At 40.3% G+C, this 27,354-nt stretch overlaps 1 long non-coding RNA gene across 1 annotated transcript; it reads left to right on the top strand.

Annotated features, from left to right (window-relative positions):
* Nucleotides 1-413: 413 nt before the first annotated feature.
* Gm40648 lies at nucleotides 414-14,458 on the top strand. The gene is made up of 3 exons (XR_873096.1): nucleotides 414-1,672; nucleotides 2,554-2,674; nucleotides 14,430-14,458. It is a non-coding gene; the product is annotated as a predicted gene, 40648 (long non-coding RNA).
* The last annotated feature ends 12,896 nt before the right edge of the window (nucleotides 14,459-27,354 follow it).

The following is a 27,354-nucleotide window of genomic DNA, read 5'->3' as shown; positions in this document are numbered from 1 at the left end:
CAAATCTGCAGATGGCCTTCATCCTCACTGCAAGCCTGTCCTAAAGGAAATGGGATTATGCTTCACCAGCGGGATTTGGAATAGGAGCAACTTCCTGACTGATGGTTTCCTCCCATAGAATCTTTAAAATTAGAGTCGCTTCCCATTTTTCAATCTTTCTTCCTTTCTTTCTTTCTTTCTTTCTTTCTTTCTTTCTTTCTTTCTTTCTTTCTTTCTTTCTTCCTTCCTTCCTTCCTTCCTTCCTTCCTTCCTTCCTTCTTTCTTTCTTTCTTTCTTTCTTTCTTCCTTCCCTCCATCTCTCCCCCTCCCTCCCTCCCTCTCCCCCTCCCTCTTTCTTTCTTTCTTTCTTTCTTTCTTTCTTTCTTTCTTTCTTTCTTTCTTTCTTTCTTTCTTTCTTTCTTGGAATAAAAATACACAGGATAGATTTTTTTCAAGACGCTTTCTCCCCATGAATGTATATGCTCGTGTTGTTAAGAGGAGGCAGCTTATTACACATTTAAATTTCAAATTAGAGACAACTTAGAATACTTCAATTATTTTCCGTAACAATTTAGCAGACAGCAAATGTCTTGTTCTTATCTCTTAAAGGACCCAAAAGTGCTTTAGCAAACTAAAGAAATAACAAGAAATATGTTTATGGAACAATAGATTATTGTCAATAAGTAATATTATTTTCTCATTAGCAGCTATTTGAGAGAAACCCTGAAGGACCCCAAACTGAATTTGAAAAGCAAGTCTTTACAGTGCTTACTGAAGATTGACACTCTATGATGCTGACAAATGAAGAGAAATATCAAGTATTACTGCCATCTAGTGACCACTTTGGGTCACTGCCACCATTTGAGGCAGCACTGAACCTCACTCAGCTCTCACCTCCAAGCTCTGTGAACGGTTAAGTTGCCCAGGAAGGGTTGAGAATCAGTTCACTCTTCCTGTTTTAAAAGCCAATCAGAGGTTACCAACGAGAGCCAATGAGAGACTATCAAACAGATGCTGGTGTTTAAGACCTTTCACTTTTCGTTTCCTAATTGAATTTCATCTTGGTGACAGAATGTGATTGGAGTGGTAAATCTCTTGAGAGCTTATTGAGACTTCCTTTGGGAAGTAAACGTGTGGTATGTTTTTGTCACAGTTCTGTGAGCACTTGATGAACATACTATCTTTCTTTTTTCTACTTGTGTGCTTGTTTAAATTTCCATCTTACACAGCAAGTTTAAGTATTAATTGGGTTGCTCCACTTTTTCATAAGCTACGTTTATTCCTGACATCATTTTCTTCTGACCCAGATGATATAGACTTGTCCTCTCTAATTTTGATTCATCTCTTCTTATTGCACCGACATTTTTTGCCCCTGTATTTAAAGTGATCGGCCCTGCCCTCAGGCCTTGTTTATCCACTACTAATTTCCCTACTATCGATTGTTTCAGGAAGGAATTTGTCTGGCCTCTGTCTCTCTGTTTCTATCTAACTTGCATGTGGGTGCACACACAAGTGAAGGCAGAGTCCATGTTGGGCTCCCTCCATTACTCCCATTTTTGCTTTTGACACGGGATCTCTCTGTAGGAGCTGAAGCTTGCCATTTTGACTAGACTGGCTGGCCAGGGAGCCCTTGGCATCCACTGTGTCTCTTCCCCCTGGGAACTGGGAATCAGTCATCATCACGGATGCAATGGTAAGCCCATGCCTGCTTTAAAAACTATCCTGCATTCTCTTGTCAGAAACTATATCTCAATAGTTTTGTTGCTTCCTCTTTGGTATTTAGCAAACAGAATATTTAGCGTTGTGTTACCGTTGGGTTTGACGTTCCTGTTGTCATATGCACCTCAGGTGGATCGTTCTTAGTTCCACATAGTATTCCACTCGTGTGTGTGTGTGTGTGTGTGTTTGTATTTTAAAGAACTTATTTTTTCTTATTTGTCCCTGTGTGCATTTGCCGCATGTGAGCACCTGTAACATGGAGTTCAGAGGAGGGTGTCAGGCTCCTCAGAGCTGGACTTAGTTGTGAGCCAGCCATGTGGGTGCTGGGAACTGAACTCAGGTCCTCTGGAAGAACAGCAAACATTCTTAACTGATAAGCCATTTCTTCAGGCAGGTCCACATATTATGACTTTTGAGTATGTGAAGTCTACTCATTCTCTTGTCAAGAGATACTTACTTCTTACTTCAAGCGAGGTTGGACACTACTCATCCGTTCCTTGGTGTACTCTCAAGTGAGAACTTCCCAAGAAAATTTCATTGATCTTCCCTAACATCATCTTGGAAGATAGGACATACACAAACACTGACAATTATAATATCTCAAAGTTTCAGTTTGAATTTGAAGTGGCAAGTTATGTCCCTTTTCTCTTATAAATATTATCATTTTAAGATGCAATCACTCAAATATCAAGGCAGGGTGATGAGGGCTCCCACTAACTGGAAGAAACATGAAGACACACCTTCAGGGGAGTCTGAAATATTACATTCTTCCCTTTTCCCCTTAGACTCACGTTTCTGCACTTTGATCCTAATTCTTTTAAGCAATAATTGTATGTGTGTTTATTTGTGTGGCAGGAGGCCATGGGCATGCCACAACACTGCGAGGAGGTCAGAGAACCTTCAGGAGCCGCTTCTCACTTTCTAGCATGTGGATCCTAGGTGTCCAGCTCTGGTACCAGACATGCTGACAAGCACGGTAACTTGCTGAACATCCCTCACACCTTCTTAATGAATTATATTTTAACACTTGAAAATAGTTCCTCAGTCTCGTTATAGTTCTATAACAAAGTCAAGAGTAGAGGGGGTTCCTGGAAAAATTGATACTGCTTAGCAGGAGCTTAGAAATTAGCAGTGGTTATGAAGAGACCAGAACCACTGAGATGAAATCTGTGGCGTGTGTTCTGAGAGCATAGAAAAACTGTTCCAGAAAGTGAAGGATATACATCTAGTGCAACTGGACTAAGTAATGTGCAAGAATCACCCAGTGGTACAGGTTTTGAAAATATGAAGGGGACATGGAGGGCAGCTGAGGCTTGGCAGTGTGAGAGGTATGGGAAGGCCATTGGTGAAGGTAAAGCCTCAGTTGCAGCAGATGTCCCAGCACTAAAGGGGTCATGCTAATATGTTTAAGCTTGACACAATGAAGAGAGCCTTTGAGAAGATATTAGTGAAGCTATATTGCAACAGAATATTCAAGCTTATTAGTGATGTCAGCTTATTATGGGATGACCCAGCTTATTATGGGATGACCCATAATGGCTATCATGAACAGTCCCAGTGGAGTGGAGACAACCATGCAAAGGTGAGGAAGTGACCTATGCTCGTGGAGCAGCCCAAACCATCACATGTGGATTCCAGACATTGGAACAAGGAGTTATAAGGTTGAAGTTGCCTTGGTATGATGGCTTTCCTGGTTGTCAACTTGACGATTTTGGGAATGAATTAAAAGCCAGAAAGAGAGGGGACACCTGTGAACTAGAGCAAGAGGATGGGGAGAACACAGACCTCTTATTCGGATCTTGGTGTGGAGATACTGAAGCAGATTGGCCATGAAAAGCTTAGGTTCAGGCAAGGTATACATGCTTTTAATCACAGGAGTCTGAGGAAAGCATATCTGAGTTCATGGCCAGCCTGGAACAAAGCAAGTTACATTTTCAGGTGTTTTGGCACACATCTGTAATCTTGGATACAACTTCTACTGGAGGCCCACATATGGACATTGAAAGAAGGAAGACTCACTCTTCTTCACCTCCTTGTATTAGTTTGCCAGCATATGTCTTGGAACCTACTTCTTCAGGGTTCTAGCTTATATAGAGGTTTGGATAAAAGACTAGCCTTGTGGTACTGAACAACTACTAGGTTTTTGGACTTCCCATTCACTACTGCCCATTGTTGGGTTAGTTGAACTACTACAGACTGTATGTCTTAAAAATCAGTTGCCTTATTATAGACTGAGCATGGCAGATCTTTCCTTCTAATGTTTCTTTCTTCAAATTTGAAGCTTTTGTCATATGCATTTTCCATTTGCTTACTTGGAGTTACACTCTATATTTTTATGACCATATCAAAGTGTGTTGCTTTCCTCATTTCTTTCTCCATCTGTTTATCATTTTAATAAAGAGTGCTAGTGATTTTTTTAGTTCATTTTGTTTCTAGATCAGTTGTAGGTGATCTCTGGTAGGCCCTCTGGCATGACTTACATATACTATGATATCATGGGCAAAAAGCAGTCCTTTGACTTCTTCATCTTCATTTCCATCCACTTGATCCCCTTTAGGTGTCTTATTACACAATAAGAACATAGTACTACCAAAGAATCCCGCAATACCTCTTCTGGGCATATATCCAGAAGATGTTCCAACTGGTAAGAAGGACACATTCTCCACTATGTTCATAGCAGCCTTATTTATAATAGCCAGAAGCTGGAAAGAACTCAGATGCCCCTCAACAGAGGAATGGATACAAAAGTGTTACATTTACACAATGGAGTACTACTCAGCTATCAAAAAGAATGAATTTATTAAATTCCTAGGCAAATGGTTGGACCTGGAGGGCATCATCCTGAGTGAGGTAACCCAATCACAAAAGGACTCAAATGATATGTACTCACTGATAAGTGGATATTAGCCCAGAAACTTAGTATACCCAAGGTATAAGATAAAATTTGCAAAACACATGAAACTCAAGAAGAATGAAGACCAAAGTGTGGACACTTTGCCCCTTCTTAGAATTCGGAACAATCACCCATGGAAGGAGTTACAGAGACAAAGTTTGGAGCTGAGACAAAAGGATGGACCATCTAGAGACTGCCATATCCAGGGATCCATCCCATAATCAGCTTCCAAACGATGACACCATTGTATACACTAGCAAGAGTTTGCTGAAAGGACCCTCGTATAGCTGTCTCTTGTGAGACTAGGCCGGGGCCTAGCAAACACAGAAGTGGATGCTCACAGTCAGCTATTGGATCCATCACAGGGCCCCAAATGGAGAAGCTAGAGAAAATATCCAAAGAGCTAAAGAGATCTGCAACCCTGTAGGTGCAACAACATTATGAACTAACCAGTACCCTGGAGCTCTTGACTCTAGCTGCATATGTATCAAAAGATGACCTAGTCGGCCATCACTGGAAAGAGAGGCCCATTGGACACGCAAACTTTATATGCCCCAGTACAGGGGAATGCCAGGGCCAAAAAGTGGGAATAGGTGGGTAGGGGAGTGGGGGGGGGGAGGGTATGGGGGACTTTTGGGATAGCATTGGAAATGTAATTGAGGAAAATAGGTAATAAAAAAATTAAATAAATAAATAAATAAAAGAACTCAAATACTGATTGGCGGGAGCCATCTTGGTTCCAGGACTCCGACGAAAGTAGTCTGCACAGGTGAGAGTGTGCACCACAGAAGCTAATAGCTTCTGTGACAGGCAGGAGCCACAGAGCTCCTGAGGCAGCCCCCTTTTCAGGCTCCAGACATCTGGCCCCCTTCCCGGCCAGAGGATAGGTGTCTGCCCGGCCTGGGAGGGCTTTGCCTCAGCATCGGCAGGAGCCATCGTGGATCCAGAACTCCGCCGAAAGTAGTCTGAACAGGTGAGAGTGTGCACTACAGAAGATAACAGCTTCTGGGACAGGCAGGAGCCACAGAGCTTCTGAGAGAGCCCCCTTTTCAGTATCCAGACATCTGGCCCCCTTCCAGGCCAGAGGATAGGTGTCTGCCCAGCCATGGAGGGCTTTGCCTCAGCATCGGCGGAAAACATCTTGGTTCCGAGACTTCGCCGAAAGTAGTCTGCACAGGTGAGAGTGTGGACTACAGAAGCTAACAGCTTCTGTGACAGGCCAAAGCAACACAGCTTCTGGGAAAGGTCCTGTTTTGGGCCTTCATCTTCGGCCAGAAGGGAGGTCTGAACACCAGATATCTGTGTACCTTCCCTGTAAGAGGAGAGCTTGCCTGCAGAGAGTGCTCTGACCACTGAAACTCAGAGGAGAGAGCTAGTCTCCCAGGCCTGCTGATAGAGGCTAACAGAATCCCGAGAGGAACAATCTCTAAACAGAGACAATTATAACAACTAACTCCAGAGATTACCAGATGGCGAAAGGTAAACGTAAGAATCTCACTAACAGAAACCAAGACCACTCACCATCATCAGAACCTAGCACTCCCACTTTGCCCAGTCCAGGGCACCCCATCACACCCGAAAAGCTAGATCCGGATTTAAAAGCATATTTCATGATGATGGTAGAGTACATCAAGAAGGACTTTAATAACTCACTTAAAGAAATACAGGAGAACACTGCTAAACAGGTAGAAGACATTAAAGAGGAAGCACAAAAATCCCTTAAAGAATTGCAGGAAAACATGACGAAACAGGTGATGGAACTGAATAAAACCGTCCAAGACCTAAAAAGGAAAGTAGACACAATAAAAAAAACCCAAAGTGAGGCAATGCTGGAGATAGAAACCCTAGGAAAGAAATCTGGAACCATAGATGTGAGCATCAGCAACAGAAAACAAGAGATGGAAGAGAGAATCTCAGGTGCAGAAGATTCCATAGAGAACATCGGCACAACAATCAAAGAAAATGCAAAATACAAAAAGATCCTAACTCAAAACATCCAGGAAATCCAGGACACAATGAGAAGACCAAAACTACGGATAATAGGAATAGATGAGAATGAAGATTTTCAACTCAAAGGACTGGTAAATATCTTCAACAAAATAATAGAAGAAAACTTCCCAAACCTAAGGAAAGAGATGCCCATGAACATACAAGAAGTCTACAGAACTCCAAATAGACTGGACCAGAAAAGAAATTCCTCCCAACACATAATATTCAAAACAACAAATGCACTAAATAAAGATAGAATACTAAAAGCAGTAAGGGAAAAAGGTCAAGAAATATGTAAAGACAAGCCTATCAGAATTACACCAGATTTTTCACCAGAGACTATGAAAGCCAGAAGAGCCTGGACAGATGTTGTACAGACACTAAGAGAACACAAATTCCAGCCCAGGCTACTATACCCAGCCAAACTCTCAATTACCATAGATGGAGAAACCAAAGTATTCCACGACAAAACCAAATTCACACATTATCTTTCCAGGAATCCAGCCCTTCAAAGGATAATAACAGAAAAAAAACCAATATAGGGACAGAAACAATGTCCTAGAAAAAGCAAGAAGGTAATCACTCAACAAACCTAAAAGAAGACAACCACAAGAACAGAATTCCAACTTTAACAACAAAAATAATAAAAAGCAACAATTACTTTTACTTAATATCTCTTAATATCAATGGACTCAACTCCCCCAATAAAAAGACATAGACTTACAGACTGAGTACAAAAACAGGACCCAACATTTTGCTGCTACAGGAAATCCATCTAGAGAAAAAGATAGACACTACCTCAGCAGAATGAAAGGCTGGAAAACAATTTTCCAAGCAAATGGTCTGAAGAAACAAGCTGGAGTAGCCATTCTAATATCTAATAAAATAGACTTCCAACCCAAAGTCATCAAGAAAGACAATGAGGGGTACTTCATACTCATCAAAGATAAAATCCTCCAAGAGGAACTATCAATTCTGAATATCTATGCTCCAAATACAAGGGCAGCCACATTCACTAAAGAAACTTTAGTAAAGCTCAAAACACAAATTGCACCTCACACAATAATAGTGGGAGACTTCAACACACCACTTTCACCAATGGACAGATCATGGAAACAGAAACTAAACAGGGACACAGTGAAACTAACAGAGGTCATGAAACAAATGGATGTGACAGATATCTACAGAACATTTTATCCTAAAACAAAAGGATATACCTTCTTCTCAGCACCTCACGGGAACTTCTCCAAAATTGACCACATAATTGGTCACAAAACAACCCTCAACATATACAAAAATATTGAAATTGTCCCATGCATCCTATCAGATCACCATGGACTAAGGCTGATCTTCAATAACAAAATAAATAACAGAAAGCCAACATTCACGTGGAAACTGAACAACACTCTTCTCAATGATAACTTGGTCAAAGAAGGAATAAAGAAAGAAATTAAGGACTTTTTGGAGTTTAATGAAAATGAAGCCACAACTTACCCAAACTTATGGGACACAATGAAGGCATTTCTAAGAGGAAAACTCATAGCTCTGAGTGCCTCCAAAAAGAAACTAGAGAGAGCACACATTAGCAGCTTGACAAAACACCTAAAAGCTCTAGAACAAAAGGAAGCCAACTCACCCAAGAGGAGTAGATGGCAGGAAATAATCAAACTCAGGGGCGAAATCAACCAAATGGAAACAAGAAGAACTATTCAAAGAATCAACCAAATGAGCAGCTGGTTCTTTGAGAAAATCAACAAGATAGATAAACCCTTAGCCAGACTCACTAGAGGGCACAGGGAAAGCATCCTAATTAACAAAATCGGAAATGAAAATGGAGACCTAACAACAGATCCTGAAGAAATCAAAAACACCATCAGATCCTTCTACAAAAGGCTATACTCAACAAAACTGGAAAACCTGGATGAAATGGACAAGTTTCTAGACAGATATCATGTACCAAAGTTAAATCAAGATCAGGTTAATGATCTAAACAGTCCTATATCCCCTAAAGAAATAGAAGTAGTCATTAATAGTCTCCAAATCAAAAAAAGCCCAGGACCAGATGGGTTTAGTGCAGAGTTCTATCAGACCTTCAAAGAAGATCTAATCCCAGTTCTTCATAAACAATTTCTCAAAATAGAAGCAGAAGGCACTCTACCCGACTCATTCTATGAAGCTACAATTACTCTGATACCTAAACCACAAAAACTTCAGACCAATTTCCTTTGTGAATATTGATGCAAAAATCCTGAATAAAGTTCTCGCTAACCGAATCCAAGAACACATCAAAACAGTCATCCATTCTGTCCAAGTAGGTTTCATCCCAGGGATGCAGGGATAGTTCAATATATGGAAATCCATCAATGTAATCCAGTATATAAACAAACTCAAAGACAAAAACCACATGATCATCTCCTTAGATGCTGAGAAAGCATTTGACAACATCCAACACCCATTCATGATAAAAGTCTTGGAAAGATCAGGAATTCAAGGCCCATACCTAAACATGATAAAAGCAATCTACAACAAACCAGTAGCCAACAGCAAAGTAAATGGTGAGAAGCTGGAAGCAATCCCACTAAAATCAGGGACTAGACAAGGCTATCCACTCTCTCCCTACCTATTCAACATTTTACTTAAAGTCCTAGTCAGAGTAATTAGACAACAGAAGGAGATCATGGGGATACAAATTGGAAAATATGAAGTCAAAATATCACTCTTTGCAGATGATATGATAGTATATATAAGTGACCCTAAAATTCCACCAGAGAACTCCTAAACCTGATAAACAGCTTCAATGAAGTAGCTGGATATAAAATTAACTCAAATAAGTCAATGGCCTTTCTGTACACAAAGGATAAACAGGCTGAGAAAGAAATTAGGGAAACAACACCCTTCTCAATAATCACAAATAATATAGAATACCTTGGCGTGACTCTAACTAAGGAAGTAAAAGATCTGTATGATAAGAACTTCAAGTCTCTGAAGAAATAAATTAAAGAAGATCTCAGAAGATGGAAAGATCTCCCATGCTCATGGATTGGAAGGATCAACATTGTAAAAATGGCTATCTTGCCAAAAGCAATCTACAGATTCAATGCAATCCCCATCAAAATTCCAACTCAATTCTTCAGGGAATTAGAAAGGGCAATCTGCAAATTCTTCGGGAACAACAAAAGACCTAGGAGAGCAAAAACTCTTCTCAAGTATAAAAGAACCTCTGGTGGAATCACCATGCCTGACCTAAAGCTATACTACAGAGCAATTGTGATTAAAAACTGCATGGTACTGCTATACCGACAGACAAGTAGACCAATGGAATAGAATTGAAGACCAAGAGATGAAGCCACACACAATTATGGTCACTTGATTTTTGACAAGGGAGCTAAAACCATCCTGGGGAAAGAAACCAGCATGTTCAATAAATGGTTTTGGCACGACTGGTGGTTATCATGTAGAAGAATGTGAATTGATCCTTTCCTATATCCTTGTACTAAGGTCAAATATAAGTGGATTAAGGAACTCCACATAAAACCAGAGACAATGAAACTTATAGAGCAGAAAGTAGGGAAAAGCCTCGAAGATATGGGTACAGATTAAAAATTCCTGAATAGAACAGCAATGGCTTGTGCTGTAAGATCAAGAATTGACAAATGGGACCTCATAAAATTGCAAAGCTTCTGCAAGGTAAAAGACACCATCAATAAGACAAAAAGGCCACCAACAGATTGAGAAAGTATCTTTACCTATGCTAAATCATATAGGGGACTAATATCCAATATATATAAAGAAGTCAAGAAGGTGGACTCCAGAAAAATCAAATAACCCCATTTAAAAATGGGGCTCAGAGCTGAACAAAGATTTCTCACCTGAGAAATACCGAATGGCAGAGAAACACTTGAAAAAATGTTCAACATCCTTAATCATCAGGGAAATGCAAATCAAAACAACCCTGAGATTCCACCTCACACCAGTCAGAATGGCTAAGATCAAAAATTCAGGTGACAGCAGATGGTGGCAAGGATGTGGAGAAAGAGGAACACTCCTCCATTTTTGGTGGGATTGTAAGCTTGTACAACAACTCTGGAAATCAGTCTGGCGGTTCTTCAGAAAATTAGACATAGTACTACCAGAGGATCCCACAATACCTCTCCTGGGCATATATCCAGAAGATGTTCCAACCGGTAAGAACGACACATGCTCCACTATGTTCATAGCAGCCTTATTTATAATCGCCAGAAGCTGGAAAGAACTCAGATGCACCTCAACAGAAGTATGTATACAGAAAATGTGGTACATTTACACAATGGAGTACTACTCAGCTATTAAAAGGAATGAATTTATGAAATTCCTAAGCAAATGGATGGACCTGGAGGGCATCATCCTGAGTGAGGTAACACAATCACAAAGGAACTCGCACAATATGTACTCACTGATAAGTGGATATTAGCCCAGAAACTTAAGATACCCAAGATATAAGATACAATTTGCTAAACTCGTGAAACTCAAGGAGAACGAAGACCAAAGTGTGGACACTTTGCCCCTTCTTAGAAATGGGAACAAAACACCCATGGAAGGAGTTACAGAAACAAAATTTGGAGCTGGGAGAAAAGGATGGACCATCTAGTGATTGCCATATCCAGGGATCCATCCCATAATCACCTTCCAAACACTGACACCATTGCATACACTAGCAAGATTTTGCTGAAAGGACCCTGTTATAGCTGTCTCTTGTGAGACAATGCCGGGGCCTAGCAAACACAGAAGTAGATGCTCACAGTCAGCTATTGGATGGGTCACATGGCCCCCAATGGAGGAGCTAGAGAAAATACCCAAGGAGCTAAAGGGAACTGCAACCCTATAGGTGGAACAACAATATGAACTAACCAGTACCCCGGAGCTCTTGTCTGTAGCTTCATATGTATCAAAAGATGGTCTAGTTAGCCATCACTGGAATAAGAGGCCCTTTGGACTTGCAAACTTTATATGCCCCAGTACAGGGGAATGCCAGGACCAAAACGTGGGAGTGGGTGTGTAGGGGAGTGGGGGGAGGGTATGGGGGACTTTTGGGATAGCATTGGAAATGTAAACGAGGAAAATATCTAATAAAAATATATATAAAAGAATTCAAGTACTTTGTTGAATGGATAGGAAGAGAGTGAGTAGCCTTATCTCGGCCCTGAATTTAGTGAAATTAATTTAAGTTCATCTTCATTGATTTGATGTTGTCTATTGCTTTGGTGCTTATTGCCTTTATTATGTTTAGATATATATCTTGTATTTTTCTATCTTGGAGGACTTTTTTAAATTTAAATTTCTTTTTTAAAATTTTTTATTAGATATTTTCTTTATATACATTTCAAATGCTATCCTGAAAGTTTTCTATACCCTCCCCTCGCTCTGCTCCCCTACCCACCCACTCCTGCTTCTTGGCCGTGGCATTCCCCTGTACTGGGGCATATAAAGTTTGCAATACCAAGGGGCCTCTCTTCAAAGTGATGGCCATCTTCTGCTACATATGCAGCTAGAGATACGAGCTCGGGAGGTACTGGTTAATTCATATTGTTGTTCCACCTATAGGGTTGCAGACACCTTCAGCTCCTTGGGTACTTTCTCTAACTCCTCCATTGGGGGCCCTGTGTTCTGAAAGACTCCAAGAGGAGCCCCTCGCTCAGACCTCAGGACAATAGTGGACACCCAAGAACTCACGATAGACCGAGCTTGTTGCAAACCACATGAGGCTTTATTTGGGGAAAGCCAGAGCTCTGGGGCGACTCATATCCCACACAGGGGTAGAGGAGTCGACCTCAAGGGGAAAGAGGTCCCTATTTTTATAGGCGCTCAGGGGGGAAAGGAGAAGGGGGAGAGTAAGGGATTTCCAGATATAAACAATGTCTATTCTCAAGAAATGGGTATGGGAGGGGTACAAGGAAAGAGTCTGATGCAGGTGTAGCAACTCAGGATTGGCTGGGCTGTGGTTGCTGGGGAGATTTTCTGACTCTTTCTCAGCAACCAATATCACAAACACTTGGCAATGGGCTTCATCAGTGGGCACACACATGGGTCAAGGAATGGTCAAAACATTGGCAGACACACAGGTTCAAGGAGTGGCCAGAGCATTGTGCACCTCTATTTTTCTAAATCAGTGAAGCTAGTTCTGCTAACACTGACATCTGTCTTGCCAATTTCAGGACTTCCGTGTCATTTTACATTCTGTCAGGATCTTTCAGTTCCATTCTATAGCTGACTGTTAGCATCTACTTTTGTATTTGCCAGGCACTGTCATAGCGTCATATGAGACAGCTATACCAGGGCCCCTTCAGCAAAATCTTGCTGGCATATGCAATAATGTCTGGGTTTGGTGACTGATTATGGGGTGGATTATGGGATTATCACTTTAATTCCAAACTTTGTCTCTGTAACTCCTTTCATGGGTATTTTGTCCCCTATTCTAAGGAGGAATGAAGTATCCACCGATTGGTCTTCCCTCTTCTTGATTTTCTTGTGTTTTGCAAATTGTATCTTGGATGTTCTATGTTTCTGGGCTAATATCCACTTATCAGTGAGTGCATATCTAATGACTTCTTTTGTGATTGGTTTACCTCACTAAGGATGATATCCTCCAGATATATCCATTTGTCTAAGAATTTCATAAATCCATTGTTTTTAATAGCTGAATTGTACTCCATTGTGTAAATGTACCACATTTTCTATATCCATTCTTCTGTTGAGGGACATCTGGGTTCTTTCCAGCTTCTGGCTATTATAAATAAGGCTGCTATGAACATAGTGGAGCATGTGTCCTTCTTATCGGTTGGAACATCTTCTGGATGTATGCCCAGGAGAGGTATTGTGGGATCCTCCAGTAGTATTATGTCCAATTTTCTGAGGAACCTCCAGACTGACTTCCAGAGTGGTTTCACAAGCTCACAATCCCACCAACAATGGGAGTGTTCCTCTTCCTCACCATCCTCGCCAGCATCTGTTGTCCCCTGAATTTTTTATCTTAGCCATTCTGAGTTGTGAGGTGGAATCTCAGGGTTGTTTTGATTTGCATTTCCCTGATGATTAAGGATGTTGAACATTTTTTTCAGGTGTTTCTCAGCCATTCAATATTCCTCAGTTGAGAATTCTTTGTTTAGCTCTGTGCCCCATTTTTAAATGGGGTTATTTGGTTTTCTGGAGTCCATCTTCTTGAGTTCATATATATTGGATATTAATCCCCTATCTGATTTAGGATAGGTATAGATCCTTTCCCAATCTGTTGGTGGCCTTTTTGTCTTATTGACGGTGTCTTTTGCCTTATAGAAGCTTTGCAATTTTATGAGGTCCCATTTGTCAATTCTAAATCTTACAGCACAAGCCATTGCTGTTCTATTCAGGAATTTTTACACTGTGCCCATATCTTTGAGACTTTTCCCCACTTTCTCCTCTATAAGTTTCAGTGTTTCTGGTTTTATATGGAGTTCCTTGATCCACTTAGACTTGACCTTAGTACAAGGAGGTAAGAATGGATCAATTCACATTCTTCTACATGATAACCACCAGTCGTGCCAGCACCATTTGTTGAAAGTGCTGGTTTCTTTCCACTGGATGGTTTTAGCTCCCTTGTCAAAGATCAAGTGACTATAGTTGTGTGGGTTCATTTCTGGGTCTTCAATTGTATTCCATTGGTCTATTTGTCTGTCGCTATACCAGTTCCACGCAGTTTTTATCACAATTGCTCTGTAGTAAAGCTTTAGGTCAGGCATGGTGATTCCACCAAAGGTTCTTTTATCCTTGAGAAGAGTTTTTGCTATCCTAGGTTTTTTTTTTTTTTGTTTTTGTTTTTGTTTTTTGTTTTTTGTAGTCTCTCCTCCCTCAGCCTGAAACCTGCTTGCTCAGGGGTGGATGTTCCTGCTCATTTGTTCTGCCACGCCCACTGCTGGAACCTGAGGAGCCACACACGTGCACCTTTCTACTGGACCCGAGATTATTCGGCGGGAATCGGGTCCCCTCCCCCTTTCTTCATAACTAGTGTCGCAACAATAAAATTTGAGCCTTGATCAGAGTAACTGTCTTGGCTACATTCCTTTCTCTCACCACCTAGCCCCTCTTCTCTTCCAGGTTTCCAAAATGCCTTTCCAGGCTAGAACCCAGGTTGTGGTCTGCTGGCCGGACACAACAATTGGCGAACCAACGCGGGACTGAGAAACGGCAAAGGATTTTTGGAAGAGATGCTGCTGGTTCGGAGCTCCATAAAATAAAGGATAAAGGAAATTCATACCGGAGAAGGTATGGGCTAAGCTGAGACAGCGTTAAACCCGAGGGCTGGTTCACTTAGGTTCAGCAGTGAGGAGCTGGGTAATAGGCGGTAGGCCGTAGCTCTCTGAAGCTACATGAGGCGTGAGAAAAGAAAGGGTTTATTAAAAGGAATAGGTGGATTGCCCCAGTTAATAAAAAATGCATCATAAGGGAGGAAAATGTCCCAAAAAGCAGAGAGAAATTTCTCTCTGGGCCTTATAGCAGGAGTACTCTGTTCCCTTTTGCGTCTTGTCTAATGTCCGGTGCACCAATCTGTTCTCGTGTTCAATTCATGTATGTTCGTGTCCAGTCTGTATGAATGAATGTTCTATGTTTTGTGTTGGATAATAAAGATGGTATAAAAAACTTTATCTGCAAAGCCGAGAGCTGCCACGTGTTTCAGCCAGGAATCAGACACATGGCGGTAGGGCCCCTGCTGGAAAAACTGTTCGTTTTAGGAAATAAGGGCGAGTGCACAGCCTCTAAGTTTCAGAGTAAAAAAGCTAATAAATGGTTCATGATTAATGTGTTTGACAATGGTAAAGTGTTTTTTATTCTATGATTGTAGCTACAAAAATTATTATTCTCTGATTGGTCTAAATGTAACTGCTTCATTTGGTTCTTTTTTATTGATAATGTGCTCTGAGTGTTTTCAGAATCAGCTCATAAGTTGTTGGTTAAGATTAATAATTGTTACATTGCTACAGATGGTTAGTGTTAAATTTGATAACTCAAGTTTAGAGTCCTTCCGACACGTGGCATAAAGCAGGCCAAGAGGCTGGGTCTCTAAAGATATTTCTAGTTTAGGTAATAATTAATATAGTTGGTATCCTAATAGTAAAATTTAAGATAAGATTTAAAGCAATGTCTTTTTATTAAAGCATTAAAGCTTGCTTTAATAGGTATTCATAGGTATTAATTGACATCCAAACTTTGTAATATGATAGTAATGCTTCTAATATTGATTTTAAAGATAATAAATTGTTTTAAACTTGGGTTTTGCTTTCCCAAGGTTATAGGTATTATCCTAACCTTGCACAAAAAACTTAAAAATTATGGTTAAAACTGCCATTGTTCCATTGACTGCAGCTTGCAGCTTGATTTCAAATTTAAGATCTTTAATTCACCTGTATACTGTAATTAAGATAATTACAAGAGTAATCATCTTATGAGAGCGCTCATACAGCTCACTTCATACAAACTGTGACAGAGTTATCTAGTTATGTTTGTCTTTGTGAATAGATTAGACAAACAGTTTGGTTATAGTTGCTGCCTGGCAGGAAACTGCAGTACGGGCAATTTTTCACAACACTAAAGTTGTGAAGAAAGTTTTAACTGTAAGTCATCTTAAGAAAGAGTATCAAAATTTAGAGGCGTAGACAGTTATATTGTTCCTCTAAAATCGGTCCTTATTACAGGAGGGCCAGGATGCTCAGATTAAAAAGTATTTTACATTTGAGTCAATGCAGGGCTCTGGGCAGCCCCAGAGCGGCTTGTGGCTTTTCTTTTGTTTTGCAAACAGTGCCTGAGAAAGTTTTTTCCCTGTGTTCAAGAGAATTTCTTTTTAACAGTGTTGCAGATCTATTCAGATGTTTAAAATAATGCTTAAATTCAAAGAATTTTGCTTCTAGTGAACTGTAATCACTAGAAAATTCTGCCACTAGGTATGGCTAATATAGCTTTACATTATGTAAGAAAAATTTTTATTGTTTCTGCTTCTATACAAGAAGCCAAGAGTTTTAATCTTTCAGTGTATATTGTTTCCTAAGTGAAAAGTATTTTATTAACTAATGCTTCTTGAAGTTTACCTTAAATCCTTGCTCTCACCCAAAAGATTCAGAGACAATATCCTTTTATTGCTTAGGGTTTTAGTTTACTACAAAAGTTTCTACAAAAAATAAAGAAAGCTTTTATAATTGTTATTAATTGGTAATTAAAAATTGGTTGTGCCCAAAACAATTCTTTGGCCAAAAAGAAAAACATTATTGTAAAGTCATTTTTCTCATCCTCCCAGCTGATCGTTGGCCCACGTGGGCCCAACTAGCTTCTGTGGGGCGGAGTCTTAAGACACAGTTTCCCCTATTTCAGCACAGATGATCTAGTTGTGTGCTGTAGATGGTGTTTTAAAATGCTGAATAATCAAACCTTAATTTGTATATTAATAGTCAATGCCATATCTCTGAGCTCGCAATTGCTTAAATTGTTCATCCCTCAGATACTATTAATTCTCAAATTTACAATTGCTTATGCATATTTCTAGTTGATAAATAAATAAATTATGCACATGTGACTCCTAATAACTTTACAAGCCTTCTAGTTACAACTGCTCCTTAAGAAAATTGATTGAAAGTGCAATTAGTCACTGCCCCTTTACAGCCAAGTATTTAAAATGTTTTGTCAACTAGTTATTAATTCAAAAGTTTAGGTATTGTAAAATTTTAAAACTTTAACTTCTTAAAAGACAAAAAAGAGAGAAATTGTATCCCCATGCATACCCATGCACACTATTTAAGTCTTACCTTTATTTTCAAATAAAAGGGATCTACTTATTGGCTTATAGATTGATCCTAAAACAGCTACCTTATTAGAAAAGGGAAAAACAGGTTTTCTCCACAGAACGCTGCAGAAACATATTAATTCGTGTGACGAGCTGGTAGGTAAGTTGACTCATGTCCTGATTGAATTGACTAAAAAACTAAATTAAATTCATGTTTTAGATCCATCCTTACTTGCCAGTTTTCCAGTTTAGACTAGCTTCTAGCCTTTTAACTTTATGGCAATAGTACATCAGAGACTGTATATTCAGACTTAGTAAAATTAGTCATTTAATAGAGTCATAATGATTTTTCTCCTTTCTTCAGTGTGACCAGCCATTCTAACTCAATCTTAGACTGGTCTAATATTCAGTCCAATGTTAGAGATTCCTATATTCTAAATTACCTAACAAAGTTAATTCAGAGCACATCCCCCACTCCCCATAGATCCCTAACCTCAGAAGGATTGCTGGCCTTACAGCTAGTGGAAAAAACTATTAAAGAGCAATTGGTCACTTAATACATTGGTAAAATAGAAGGACCCCCTGACTAACAAATGGAAGGGTCCAGATCCAGTTCTAATTTGGGGTAGGGGCTCAGTCTGTGTTTTTTCACGAGATGAAGATAGAGCGCAGTGGCTGCCAGAGAAATTAATTCGTCAGATGAACACAGATTCTAAATCTTCTAAAGTATCACCTTGAGGACTAAAATTCCTCTTTTGCTTAAAAGTCAGCTTGAGGACTCAGGCTCCGAAAAAAGCTACTCTCTGAGCCAGCTCCCGACAGGAGGCCGGAGACTAGCCTCAGATTTACAATTTGCATTTGAATAAAGTACCTGGACTTCCCCAAAAGAAGTTCTGCTTTCCTACTTTCTCACTGTCGAGATTTTGTCTTTCAAGCAGGTAAATCAACTTTCTCGAGGCGGACCAGCAGATGTGCATCCCCGCCCCCCTAGAGCACACAGGTGGCAGCTGTTATCTCCTTTCCAAGGACATTTCCAGCATGTGGCTTTCAGTCTGAGTTAAAAATTAGGTTTACCAAGAGGGCTAGAAAAGTAGATATTTCTATATTAATAAAGATTGGTTTTTATTTTGATAGACAGGCTTAGTCCCTTAGCTGACCTCTGGCTTTTCACCCTTGCTGTTACTGCAAGGTGTCCTTAGGCTGTGGAAAAAACAGGGATGAGGAGGAATGACTTCCAGCTCCTATTTTAGCCACAAATCGTGGTGTTACTAATGACATAATTCTTGCCTAGGTCTTGCTAATTCTGAGGTTGATAATTCTCCTTTAGGAGCTGCACAGCACTCAGAACTGTGCATACTGGTTTGTGATCGTACAAATTCAGTATGGGCATCGCTTGGTGCAGAGAGCACTGCAGGGAAAGGTCCAGCTTGACCATTTCTGAGTTTCCTGTGAATAAACCCGGTTTGAAAGAGGTTGGTATCATATTTTGGCTAAAAATCAAAAATATTTTTCGGCTCTGCCTCACCTCCCCAAAAGATACCCAGAGTCACAGGTGTGGGTCTTAACAGTACCCACGGGAGGAATCGGGTCAATGTCCACCCAAGCCAAGGTTAAAGGCCCACTCATCTACGGATGAGAAAATCATTTGATCACCTCAGTTAAGCATTGCCTTATTTAACTTAATTAATAGGGGGGAGAGAGATTGGAGACGTACTATTGAAAGGGCAAGCCCTTCACTGCCTCCCACCCCAAAATAAAAAAGCCAATTGGCTTTTTACTACAGAGCCGGCCGAACCCCTTCTCCCTGTTTCCCACCTATCATCCAAAAATGCGGAGGAATATCAACTTAGTGTTATTCTTATTATAGTGTATTTCACATTTGTTCAGTCAAACTTAGCCAGAGTTCCAATGCCCTACTTAAAATTCAACTAGAAAGTTACCTACCAAGTACTAATTAGTATTATAAAGTCAGAGCCTACAGCTCCAGGCTTTTCAGTTAGTTGTTTACTAAGATGAGAAAGGACAGACAGTCTTAGCCAGATACAGTTTACCATAAGAAAAGTTAAGGAATCCCACGAAAGCAAGTTTTTTTTCTTTAGCCCTAGATTCCAGGCAGAACTATTGAGCATAGATAATTTTTTCCCCCTCAGGCCAGCCTTTTCTTTTTTTTTAAGTTTTGTTAATAAAAGGGAGGAAATGTAGTCTCTCCTCCCCCAGCCTGAAACCTGCTTGCTCAGGGGTGGATGTTCCTGCTCATTTGTTCTGCCACGCCCACTGCTGGAACCTGAGGAGCCACACACGTGCACCTTTCTACTGGACCCGAGATTATTCGGCGGGAATCGGGTCCCCTCCCCCTTTCTTCATAACTAGTGTCGCAACAATAAAATTTGAGCCTTGATCAGAGTAACTGTCTTGGCTACATTCCTTTCTCTCGCCACCTAGCCCCTCTTCTCTTCCAGGTTTCCAAAATGCCTTTCCAGGCTAGAACCCAGGTTGTGGTCTGCTGGCCGGACACAACATTTTTTTTTATTCCAGATGAATTTGCAAATTGCCCTTTCTAACTCAGTTTAGAATTGAGTTGGAATTTTGTTGGGGATCGCATTGAATCTGTAGATTGCATTTGGCAAGATAGCAATTTTCACACTTAATTGATCCTGCCAATCCATGAGCATGGGAGTTCTTTCCATCTTCTGAGATCTTTGAATTCTTTCTTCAGAGACTTGAAGTTTTTATCATACAAATCTTTCACTTCCTTAGTTGAGTCACACCAAGGTATTTTATATTGTTTGAGACTATTGTGAAAGGTGTTGCTCTCCTAATTTCTTTCTCAGCCTATTTATGGTTTGTGTAGAGAAAGGCCACTGATTTGTTTGAGTTAATTTTATATCCAGCTACTGCACTGAAGCTGTTTATCAGCTTTAGGAAATCTATGGTGGAATTTTTAGGGTCACTTACTATAGTACATACTATGATGTATGTACTATCTTATCATCTGCAAATTGTGATATTTTGACTTCTTCCTTTCCAATTTGTATCCCCTTTACCTCCTTTTGTTGTCGAATTGCTCTGGCTAGGACTTCAAGTACTATATTGAATAGGTAGGGAGAAAGTGAGCAGCCTTGTCTAGTCCCTGATTTTAGTGGGATTGCTTCCAGCTTCTCACCATTTACTTTGATGTTGGCTACTGGTTTGCTATAGATTGCTTTTATTATGTTTAGTTATGGGCCTTGAATTCCTGATCTTTCCAAGACTTTTTATCATGAATGGGTGTAGAATTTTGTTAAATGTTTTCTCTGCATGTAATGAGATGATCATGTGGTTTTTTGTCTTTGAGTTTGTTTATATACTGGATTACGTTGAAGGATTTCCATATATTAAACCATCCCTGCATCCCTGAGATGAATCTTACTTGGTCATGATGGATGATAGTTTTGACGTGTTATTGGAACCAGTTTGCGAGGATTTTATTGAGTATTTTTGATCGACATACATAAGGGAAATGGGTCTTAAGTTCTCTACCTTTGTTGGGTCTTTATTTGGTACAGGTATCAGAGTAATTGTGGCTTCATAGAATGAATCGGGTAGAGAACCTGTTTCTATTTTGTTGAATAGTTTGAGAACTGGAATTAGGTCTTCTTTGAAGGTCTGATAGAACTCTGCACTAATCCCATCTGGTCCTGGGCTTTTTTTGATTTGGAGACTATTAATGACTGCTTCTATTTCTCTAGGGGATATAGGACTGTTTAGGTCATTAATCTGATCCTGATTTAACTTTGGTACCTGGTCTCTGTCTAGAAATTTGTCCATTCCATTCAGGTTTTTCAGTTTTGTTGAGTATAGCCTTTTGTAGAAGGATCTGATGGTGTTTTGAATTTCCTCAGGATCTGTTGATATGTTTCCCTTTTCATTTCTGATTTTGTTAATTAGAATACTGTTGCTGTGCCCTCTAATGAGTCTGGCTAAGGTTTTATCTATCTTGTTGATTTTCTCAAAGAACCAGCTCCTCGATTGGTTGATTCTTTGATCAGTTCTTTTTCTTTTAGCTTGGTTGATTTCACCCCTGAGTTTGATTATTTCCTGCCATCTACTCCTCTTGAGTGAATTTGCTTCCTTTTGTTCTAGGGCTTTTAGGTGTGCTGTCAAGCTGCTAGTGTATGCTCTCTCTAGTTTCTTTTTGGAGACACTCAGAGCTATGAGTTTTCCTCTCAGGAATGCCTTCATTGTGTCCCATAAGTTTGGGTATGTTGTGGCTTCATTTTCATTAAACTCTAAAAAGTCTTTAATTTCTTTCTTTAATTCTTCATTGATCAAGGCATCCTTGTGGAGAGTGTTGTTCAGTGTCCACATGAATGTTGGCTTTGTATTATTTATGTTTTTATTGAAGATCAGCCTTAGTCCGTGGTGATCTGGTAGGATGCATGGGACAATTTCAATATTTTTGTATCTGTTAAGGCCTGTTTTGTGACCAATTATATGGTCAATTTTGGAGACGGTATGATGAGGTGCTGAGAAGAAGGTATATCCTTTTGTTTTAGAATAAAATGTTCTGTAGATATCTGTTAAATCCATTTGTTTCATAACTTCTGTTAGTTTCACTGTGTCTCTGTTTAGTTTCTGTTTCCAGTATCTGTACATTGATGAGAGTGGTGTGTTGAAGTCTCCCACTATTATTGTGTGAGGTGCAATGTGTGCTTTGAACTTTACTAAAGTTTCTTTAATGAATATGGCTGCCCTTGCATTTGAAGCATAGATATTCAGAATTGAGAGTTCCTCTTGGAAGATTTTACCTTTGATGAGTATGAAGTGCCCCTTCTTGTCTTTTTTGATAACTTTGGGTTGGAAGTCTATTTTATTTGACATTAGAATGGCTACTCCAGCTTGTTTCTTCAGACCATTTGCTTGGAAAATTGTTTTCCAGCCTTTTACTCTGAGGTAGTGTCTGTCTTTTTCCCTGAGGTGGGTTTCCTGTAAGCAGAAAAATGTTGGGTCCTGTTTGTGTGGCCAGTCTTTTAGGTTATGTATTTTTATTGGGGAATTGATTCCATTGATATTAAGAGATATTAAGTAAAAGTAATTGTTGCTTCCTGTTATTTTTGTTGTTAGAGTTAGGGTTCTGTTCTTGTTGCTGTCTTCTTTTAAGTTTGTTGAAAGATTACTTTCTTGCTTTTTCTAGGGCATAGTTTCCGTCCTTGTATTGGTGTTTTCCTGTTATTATCCTTTGAAGGGCTGGATTCATGGAAAGATATTGTGTGATTTTGGTTTTTGTCATGGAATACTTTGTTTTTTCCATCTATGGTAATTGAGAGTGTTGCTGGGTATAGTAGCCTGGGCTGGCATTTGTATTCTCTTAGTGTCTGTATAATATCTCTCCAGGATCTTCTGGCTTTCATAGTCTCTGGTGAGAAGTCTGGAGTAATTCTAATAGGCCTTCCTTTATATGTTACTTGACCTTTACCCCTTACTGCTTTTAATAGTCTGTCTTTAGTGCAATTGTTGTTCTGATTATTATGTGTCCGGAGGAATTTCTTTTCTGGTCCAGTCTATTTGGAGTTCTGTAGGCTTCTTGTATGTTCATGGGCATCTCTTTCTTTAGGTTTGGGAAGTTTTCTTCTATAACTTTGTTGAAGATATTTACTGGCCCTTTAAGTTGAAAATCTTCATTCTCATCTACTCCTATTATCCGTAGGTCTGGTTTTCTCATTGTGTCCTGGATTTTCTGGATGTTTTGAGTTAGGATCTCTGCATTTTGCATTTTCTTTGATTGTTGTGTCCATGTTTTCTATGGAATCTTCTGCACCTGGGATTCTCTCTTCCATCTCTTGTATTCTGTTGCTGATGCTCGTTTCGATGGTTCCTGATTTATTTCTTAGGGTTTGTATCTCCAGAGTTGTCTCCCTTTGGGTTTTTGTTATTGTTTCTATTTCCATTTTTAGATCCTGGATGGTTTTCTTCAATTCTATCACCTGTTTGGTAGTGTTTGCCTGTATCTCTCTAAGGGATTTTTGTGTTTCCTCTTTAAAGGCTTCTAGCTATTTTCCTTTGTTTTCCTGTATTTCCTTCTTAAAGTCCTTCATCATCATCATGAGAAGTGAATTTAGATCCATGTCTTGTTTTTCTGGTGTGATCGTGCATCCAGGACTTGCTAAGGTGGGAGACTTTGGTTCTGAAGATGCCAAGTAACCTTGGTTTCTGTTGCTTCTGTTCTTACGCTTGCCTCCTGCCATCTGATTATCTCAAGTGCTTGCTGCCCTCAATATATCTGATTGGAGCCTGTCCTCCCTATAATCCCAACTGTTTCAGGACTCGTCAGAGTCCAGCTTTCTCTGTGATCCTTTGCTTGTGGGCTCCTGTGAACCTGAGATTCTGGGTGTGTCAGAGTTTTTGGCAGTCATGCTTCCTCTGAGACCCTGAAATACTGGTGTGACTCAGCTTCTGTTATCCTGGGATCCTGTTGTCCTAAAATTCTGGGCGTGTTACAATGCCTGGAATTGGTGTCTCCTTTGAGGACTGTAAAGCTGTCTGGTCAGTGATCCTAAGATTGCATGGAGAGTCCTCTGGGGACTGTGGGGGTGTCCGCTGATTCCGTGCCCAAGGTGACCCGGTGCTGGTGCCAACCAGAAGGGATTTGTGCCCTTGGTCAAGCCGGTTTTCTGCTTCCCTTCTGCTGTCTCAGGTCCTGTGTGATTGGATTGGAACAGATGTGTTCCACTCACTTGTGATCCTAAGATTGCGTGGAGAGTCTTTTAGGGACTGTGGTGTGTCCATTGACTCCTTGCCCTCGGTGACCCCTCATCTACATTTCAAATGTCATTCCAAAAGTCCCCTATACCCTCACTGCCCCCCCCTCCTGCTCCCCTACCCATCCACTCCCGATTCCTGGTTCTGGCATTCCCCTTTATTGGGATTAACAATATGAACTAACCAGTACCCAGCAGAACTGTGTCTCTAGTTGCATATGTCCCCCTTTTCTTTTTTTGATTTTGATAGTATCTCTGCCTTTTAGTTCATTTGGGTAAGGGGTTGTCTGTGTTCTTGATTTTCTTAAAGAACTAGCTCTTGGATTCCTTGAGTCTTTTTATTATTCTCTTTGTTTCTAATTGATTGATTCCTGTTGATTTCCTGCCTTCAAATCCAACCAGCCTTTCAATGGGATGAGGCTTTGCCTCACCTTGGGAACTGCAGCATGTAATAAACAAAGCTCTTGCTGTTCTCTGTGGTGTGTGATGCATATGACAGCCGCACTAAAAACCCTGCATAGTCAGGTTTAAGGGTGTATTGAAGCAGTCTACTATGTCAATGTTACCTGCAAGGAGACATTAACAGAGGTCTGTACATACTTCCACAATATTTTCCACCATGGTCTTTCGAGTCCTATTGGAAAAAAATTATAATGGGATCATGAATGCACACACACACACACACACACACACACACACACACACACACACACCACAGACAAAAATCATTTGTGGGAGATATGTTCCTTCTACCATGTCGTTCCCAAGGAAGAAACTCATGTTTCTAGGTTTGGCACCAAGGATGAATACCAGTTGATCCATCTCATTAGCTGATAATCTCAACCAAATCATTTCTTTCTTTTGTTCTTTTTGTTTGTTTGTTTGTTTTCTTTTGTTTTGTTTTTTGAGACAGGGTTTCTCTGTGTAACCCTGGCTGTCCTGGAACCCACTTTGTAGACCAGGCTGGCCTCGAACTCAGAAATCCGCCTGCCTCTGCCTCCCCAGTGCTGGGATTAAAGGCATGCGCCACTACACTTGGCTCCCAAATCATTTCATGAGCTCTTTATCTGTATTTATGTTCTATGTGATTATGTGTGTGTGTGTGTGTGCTTTATTGATATTGTGTGCAAATTATTTGCACCCTTAGAATAATGCACCCATTAACAAAAAGACATCACAAATGCAATCACTGGAGGAAGCTTGGCAGGGCGGGGGGTGGGGGTGGGTGGGAGTGGAGGGCAGTTAGTCATAGAGTGACTTGACAGCTCCTGTGGTTACTCTCATTTTGTTGCAGGTTACAGCTCAAATGCAATTGTGTTCTTTATTTTACTTTTCTTCTGCTGTAACCCTTAGAGTAGTGATGAACCTACTACATTGTTAATGCTGGGAAATACTCTACCACTGAATTACATCCCAGGGCTGGAACCCAATTCATCTTCTACAACAATTACAGTGCAGCCTGGGTGAAGACACTCAGCTGACAATGTGGCCATCTCAAGACTGGTTCATGAGAATGGCTTACAAAATGCTTTTAAGACTGGGAATGTTTAGCTGTCTGGGAGAGAAAATAAGGAACCGCTGTCCACACTGTACATTAAGGACCGCTTAGTCTGTTAAAGGCTGACATGAATTATTGACTCATGTCACATGTGCAAGTAGAGAAATCCAGGTTAACGTATACATCTGGTAACATTTACTAAACACACCACCATACCTGAGTAGACTTTTCAAGACCCAGTTCCCTCCAGGTTCTAAGAGATTCAAGGAGTCCCTACATATACAATAGTAACATGGTTGTGTGGTCTCAATCTAGTCTCACCTAGTTCCTCGTGCACTGCTGATGAACTTTTCTCTGTCAGGATCAAGTTAATAAAAACCAGAAGACCTAAAGTAGAGAGTAATCAAAGCTTCTATCCTGATACTCTGACTGCTGAGATTTTAAATGTTCTGTGTGTCAATAAGTATTAGTGAATTACTTCCACCACACTATAACTCTCTGACTAATCTCCAGTCTCAATAAATTACTTCCATTCCATGAATTGGACAACAGTCACCTGGAAGAAGCACTTCCTCAAGATACTCCCAGATCTGGTGTGACAAAAAGGCAGCTGCATATGACCTTCCAATTTTCTCCACATGCATGGGCATGCTCTCCACCAGAAACATGTGGACACAACTGCAGGCTCCATTCAGTGTGGCTGCTCTTGAGCTTCCTCTCCACATTGCTCATGTTAAGATACGTTTGTTGTTACTAAGAGGGTTTCATCATCCCAACACAACCTTACAGGAGTCCAGTCTCAATTCTGAAATTTAAGGATCGGCCTAATCTGCATGGTCATCCTAGATTAGAAGTGAAATATCTGCTCTGAAATTGAAAATAACTGATGCTGGGCCATGATCCTGAACACACAATAAGCAGTGTAACATCAGAGTCCTGCATACATGCCTGGCAAGCCTAGAAGATTGAGCATGCACAGCTCAAGCATCTCCTGAGATTTCTCCCCTTAATTGCAGATAATCCAGTCCACCTAATACAACACATGAACTAGAAGGACAAACGGCACCAGCAAAAGGTGTGGGGATGTCACACAGCTTAGAAAATCTGCTGCTCTCTCAAAAGACCCACATGGGGCCTAACAGTCATCCAAAACAGGACCTGTTATTCCTTCTTTTGGCCTCTGAGCTTACTATACTCAGGAAGAGCTGCAGACATATTGTAGGAAAAACAACCATTCACATAAGTGAAAATGACTCTAAACAGCACAAAAACCAAATCAACCAACCAACCAACCAAACAAACAAACAAAAACCACGGCAAATGTATGTTCATGGACAACAGCATCTATCAAGTGCTATTTCAGAGCCTGACTTGGAAGGCCATATCTCTAGTGTGGTTGTCACTGATGCTGTATTTCAAGCAAAACTGAGGCATATGGCTCTGGCCTTCTTGATTTATTTCATAATCCTTTGTGAATGTTTTTATTTACTCAGCAGCAGTAGAGCAATGACTGTATATTACTCAATATCTGGTCCACAGTGTCAGTCAAGAATGTGTATTATAGAGTGCTATATTTTAGGTATAGGAGAATATATCTTAGCATGGATACAGTATCATAGTGATTACATGATAAAGTGTGTTTATATGGGGCAAGTCACATTATTCACAAGAGACCACTGTCTTGTATACCCCTTGGTGACATTGACTTTACTCTGTAGCCCAGGCTGCCTGGTACTAACAGAGATCCTTCTCTGGCTGT

The sequence above is a fragment of the Mus musculus genome, chromosome 13, assembly GCF_000001635.26.
Source record: "Mus musculus strain C57BL/6J chromosome 13, GRCm38.p6 C57BL/6J".
Classification (NCBI taxonomy): domain Eukaryota; kingdom Metazoa; phylum Chordata; class Mammalia; order Rodentia; family Muridae; genus Mus; species Mus musculus.
Note: the sequence above shows the minus strand (reverse complement) of the source record. Positions and strands in the feature narration are given on the sequence as shown.